The sequence below is a fragment of the Myiozetetes cayanensis genome, unplaced genomic scaffold (genome assembly GCF_022539395.1).
Source record: "Myiozetetes cayanensis isolate MyiCay16 unplaced genomic scaffold, myiCay2020 scf1, whole genome shotgun sequence".
Lineage (NCBI taxonomy): Eukaryota > Metazoa > Chordata > Aves > Passeriformes > Tyrannidae > Myiozetetes > Myiozetetes cayanensis.
This window is the reverse complement of record NW_026086604.1, coordinates 123,669,096-123,675,095: the sequence shown is the minus strand read 5'-3', so window position 1 is coordinate 123,675,095 and position 6,000 is coordinate 123,669,096.

The window sequence follows — 6,000 nt, the reverse complement described above, 5'->3', positions numbered from 1 at the left end:
TTTTAATAAGGGAGTATTCAGAATGCTGATGCTTTGAATGAATTCCAGCATGAGTAATTACATCCTACCACATCTAAATATCAATTAGATGTGGCCTTTTTTTTTATTATTCGTTTCCTGTTCCACATTGCTGGACAATGTTGCAGTGCCCTTCTGAACAGTAGCCACATTCACCCTAATGTTGGCAACATTTTTGTGGCAGACAAAGTGATATCTTTGTCTCAGTGATGATTCTCTGAATGCTTCCACTCACAGTGGTTTTACTCTGACAGCTTCAGTGGTGTTGCTCTGGCTTACAGCAGCATAAGTGTGTATGAGGATTATGACACAGTAAGAACAATATAAATATCAAACAACTAATAATATTTGATACCGCAGGAAGTTGATGGCCATAAAGCTGAATTCTGTGAGGTTACTCAATAGTAAAAAAAACCCTATCTTAGAATTAGTATTTAGCCTCTTGGGTTTTGTCCTCAAGTTCATCTGGATGAATAGTGAATATGGACTTTCCATTTCAACTAATTTACAGAACATTAGGCCCCTGGTATTTAGACTGTGTGCAGTGCTGTGGTATTGGAGTTATAGTCAATAGTTTACCAAGTGCTATTCAATTATTGTTTTCACTACATACTATGCCAAATTTCTTTGAGGGCAAAATATAAGATTCAGTGTCCAAAAAGACTTTATTTATGAAGGACTTGGCTGAGAGCTCACAAGTAGTGAGAAAATCAAATTATTTTCCTTTTCTTGCAAGCCCCCTTTCATAACTCAGCAGAGTACAGTGCAATAGAAAAGTGGATGAGAGGAGGACTATCTCACTTTGATTTTGATGGTTTTATCAGATACTGAGTCCTCTAAACTTCAGGCCAAATAAAAATACCTTGCAATATCCTGTCCTTTGTTTGCCAGGATGTAGGGCCTGATACCACAGTGCAGAAAAAAAAAAAGATGTTCCAGATGGCACTAAAGGAAGCTGGATGTGATACTTAAAAGTGTCTCCCAGTCTTGCTTTATCTGGACTTTGATCCTTCATGGTCACTTCTGTATATGGATCACAGATTTTGGTTCTGCTGACAGGTATCTGTTTAGCATCTCTCAGATGGTGCATCTATAATGTGGGGCTGATCTCAACACCCACAGCATGAGCAGAAAATTCCTTATTTAAGGTGAGACTGGCTTCATCTTTCAAAATTAAATTGGAAGTGATATTTTTGCAGACGTTTGGTCTTTCCTGGTTGCAAAGACTAATGAAGGTGATCTGCAGTGGAATATTAGGACCTCATTTTATAAAATAACAACTTTGAAGCTTTATGCTGGTAAAATCAGAGAAAGGGACACTGGCCTACCATCTCTGTAAAAATGGAAGATATCTTAGCTTGAACGTCACGTAACATTCCTGAAAGATAGAATTAGATCCAACAAGGAACTAAGGTTACAGCTGGAAGCTGAGCTGTTTGTCAGCCAATAAGACAGACCTTGATCTTTTTGCTCAGTAATCTTTTAATGGGCAAAAGAAATGTTATTTCTTTTCCTGTCAGGCAGTTTGCATCCAGGGAATAGTTACTGGGTGACCTTGACTCGCATAAAACAAAGCTTCAAACAGAGCTAAACTGGTTCCTAGTGAGCCTGGCTGGTCATTTGACAATACTCTTGTATTGCTTTGGGATACCCAGAGTCCCCAGGCACAGATTTATTCTGAATTCTAATTGCAAATGCCTATATAAGGTGACAATCTGAGAGATTTACAACTAATTGCAATGACTAAAGTGTTAATTCTGAAATATGTCACTAACATATACCATTTTTGTGTTTCTATCTAGTAAGCAAGATAAATCTGTGAACAAGAACTTCAGTGCACATCAGTCTTGTTGACTAAAGATCATGTATTAAGAGTTTGCTGTTATGTGAAGAAAATTACTTATTAAAATAATGGTTTTGAAGTTGCATACAGGGTTGGCATCCTTTTGATTAATATATCTGTTTCATATGAATTAAAATAGGGTTTCATATTATGGAATCAGGGCTAGGTGCACTAATGGGGACAATTTGTACCTGCAATCCATAGAGGCCCTAAGTTTGGACATCAACAAGAGACGTGCATGGCAGTTGTGGATGAATATTTGTACACAGCCCGTACATGTATAATATTTCTGCTCACCTAATTCACACATGGGCATGTTTGAAAATAAACCCATATATCATTTTCCTTCTTTTAGCAGACTTTCATTCAAACGCCACCATAGCCCAATTCCACTGGAAGACAAATCAGTATTCAAGTTGTCAACAAAGAAGACTGATGTTGGTCATAAGTCCCTATTATCTGACAGCCTTGACATGGACTTGAATTAAGACACAGCTGTGATCAATGCTACTTAACTGTACCATTACCTGATGGCTCACTTACACATGGTAGAATGGAGACCAAATTATGCTGAAAAGTACTTATAAATGTGGTTGCTACCTGTGACGTTACGCTGATAAACAAAGCATCAGCTCTGAATGACACATTATTTACGTGGACTGAAGTACAGCACCCAGTCTATCTGTAACAGTGCAATGATGATTGTGCCAGACCTTGGAACTGCACATCGTGCACAGGTCTAGGAAAAAGCTTAGCCATATAATACACCTCCTAACATTATCTCCCACCCCAGTAAATCTAGTTGGTTAATGGGATACTGACGTTTTGTTAGATTGTTGTGTATCACAACTGCACAAGCACCCTCTGGGATTTTGTATCTCTATTTCCAGGCTTATTGTTTTCTTACAAGTGACTACTATTGAGAGCAGGTTGTGCTGTATTACAGCTGTCCGACTAATAAATTCCCATGGCGCATAAAGATCTGAGTTTATGTGTCTTGAGTATTTTTCATACTGTAACAAAATAAAAGTCTTTGAAATAGACAAGAGACACATGCATATGGTCTAGGCTGGCCAGAAGTGGGGAATAGGGTTGTTGTACCTGCTTTACCTTACATGGAGCAGAATCCCAGACTCCAGGTGAGCATCCTTACGGCCACAGCACACCACCTTATAGACTATCTTAACTCTGGTTATAATTCAGAGTTCATTTCTTCTATCTTTTCCTCTGGACTGGACAGCAGTGCCCCTCAAGAGGCTATTACGTATTGCTATGATACAGCTAGCCAGCATAGTGGGAGGATGTTGGCACTCCATCTTCTACCACTCAAATAAGCAAAAATGAGCCTTCTAAAACTGCTTTATTTTGGTTTTAGTTAGAAATGAAGTATGAAATATGGCCATTATGATGTGAATGAACGAACTTGAACTCTTTGTCTAACTCTCTACTTAGCAACTTCATTAACTGCTGTCTTTCTTAATTATTTTGCTTCTACAGCTAAGCATGTTGGATGCCTGGAACCATTTCAGTTTTCAGTGAGAATCTCTGTTAACATGACTCAATCCCTTGTAAATGCAGACATGCACTCAGCAAATTTGATAAGCCCTGAGATGAATTTAGATGCACAAAGATGGTGAAGCAATCTAATCCTTCCTACAGAAGACAATGTTTAAACAAATTTACTTCATTCAATGAAACACCTGGGCAAGTTTATTTAATATAGTCTTTGCATTTAATTATCCCTGCTGAAGGGGCACTTGCCATATTTCAAATACGATTATTTTCTTTAGTATTAATTATTTTAAGATCCTCAAAGGAAACCTGGAGAAAAATAAAAAAGGAGGCTCTTAATTAACCTGAGCCACCAGAAATCATCTTTTTGGAATAGAGAAGCTGGGATATGGGACTGAAAATAAACAGTACTTTACAAATCAGACTGTCTACATGAATAATGAAGAATAGCTGTTAAAACCTAGACAGAATTCTGTATGAACAAATTGTTGATAGGCATTAATATCAGAAAGGCACACTTCCCCATTTAAACCATCTTATGAATAAAATACAGAAATAGAAAAAATAATTCTGTGAAGAGCTCAGTGCAGGTCAAAATTATTGGCAGAAGTCAAGGAAGTGCAAAATTATCATGTATCCAGAGAACAATACAGCTGAGAGTCAGCATCTTCTTTTCTTTCTTCCTTTTGCTCTTGTGGGGGTGGCATAAAGAAAGCTATTCCTTTTGGGAAGAATTTATTCTGCAACATATTTCTGGCAAGTAGTTTTACCAGAAGTATTCTCACTGCACAATCCTATTACCCTGCCACTTGCAAGAGGGAATACTGTATGCAAAACCAGGAGATGCTGTTCTACCCACCACAACTGGAACTGCAATCAAGAATGGGACTTGTATGTTGTTACTCTAGATAGCAAATAAACACACTGTGGAAACTTGTGCATGAGTAATGAGATCACTACTTTTTTTGCAGCATTAGTACTACATGAAAGAATATTTGCAATAGAGGTTTGCACAGGATGAATGTAATTGTATGTATGTATCATCTAAATGTTGCTTTGGTTGCCTAGGCACAAGAAAGAGAGCAATTGTGTGTGTTTGAGGTTATTATTTAGTATTGCACTCGTAGGCTACTCTTGTTTTAATTATTTAATGGTACTATGCTACTTGAAAGTCTGAATGCATCTTGCAAAGATCACGTTATATGTATCTTAACCTTTACAAGAAGGCAGATAGCACCTCATGCTATCAAGTAACAGGTTTTGCCTTGTATTCCACTCCCTCTATGAACTCTATGTTCCACACTCTGTAGGTATGAAAAGGGATTAGAACCAGTTTTACACCAGAAGTACCTTTGCCTTTTATTCTATCAATTACAAGGTAATTGCATAAATTTTTATTTCCAGTCAAAGTGAGTGTATTTACCAAATCATACTACTGCTTGATCTAGAAAACAAATTAAGCTGTTTTGTGCCACTTGCAAAATTCAAGGCAGCTCTCACTGTTGAAAACAGACTTGTTTTTCCCTTAGTTTTTTCAAAAGGCATGAAGTTTATTTTACTTTTCTGTGGACACTGTATTGGTGCTTATAATCTCCCATTTTCACTATTGGTCAATCAAACTCTTCTGAAAACACTCCACTGGGCTCTGTCTTGGTGCTGAAAGTGTGTTTTCTCTGGGAAACTTTTAAAATTATAGGAAATGTTTGTGAAATATGGGAAATAGTAAGAAAAAAAAAATATTTCCTGATCATCTATGTTTGTGTTCTTTGTAACTAAAAATATTTTCATGATCAAACTGAATTATATAGCTATTTTCCTTGTCACAGAATTGTATTCAAGCCCTATCCAGAGACAGCATGACAAGGAGCAAGTCCAGAGGAGAGCAATGAATATGCTCAGAGTGCTGGGCTACCTCTTCCGTGAAGCCAGGCTGAGAGAGCTGGGGCTGTTCATCCTGGAGAAGAGAATGGTCTGGGATGAACTTAGGGCACCTACAATACCTAAAGGGCCCACAAGAGAGCTGGAGAGGGACTTATGACAGTGGCATGGAGTGACAGGATATGGGGGAATGTCTTCAAGCTGAAAAAGAGTACATTTAGATAAGATATAAGGAAGAAATTATTTACTGTGAGGATAATGAGGCACTGGCACAATTTGCTCAGAGAAGCTGTGGATGTCCCATCCTGGATAGGGGATATAAGCAACCTGGTCAAGTGAAAGGTGTCCCTGCTCATGGCAGGGTGTTGGAACTCGATAATTTTAAGGTCCCTTCCAACCCAAGCCATTCCATGATTCTACAAAAATCAAATTCCTCTCATCTGCAAGGTGGCAGTGAGTTCAGTACGTCACTCTCTCTCAAATCACCCTTTGAATATTGTGTCACGATATTCACACATGGTACCTTTAAAGGTGGCAGTGAATAGAAATCGGAGAGCCTGTAAGGCCTCAGAAGGGGTTGGAGGTCAGAGTTGTGCTGTCCCAGAAGCGGATGGCAGGGCCAGCAACTGGTGGGTGCGCCACCAGGCCAGGTGCTAAGGTGGGCTTCTTGCCCGACGTATGGTGTGACTACCTGGTGGCTGGTCCTCTACTGGCAGAGGCTTCTGTGCCTGCAGACAGAATCAGTTAGG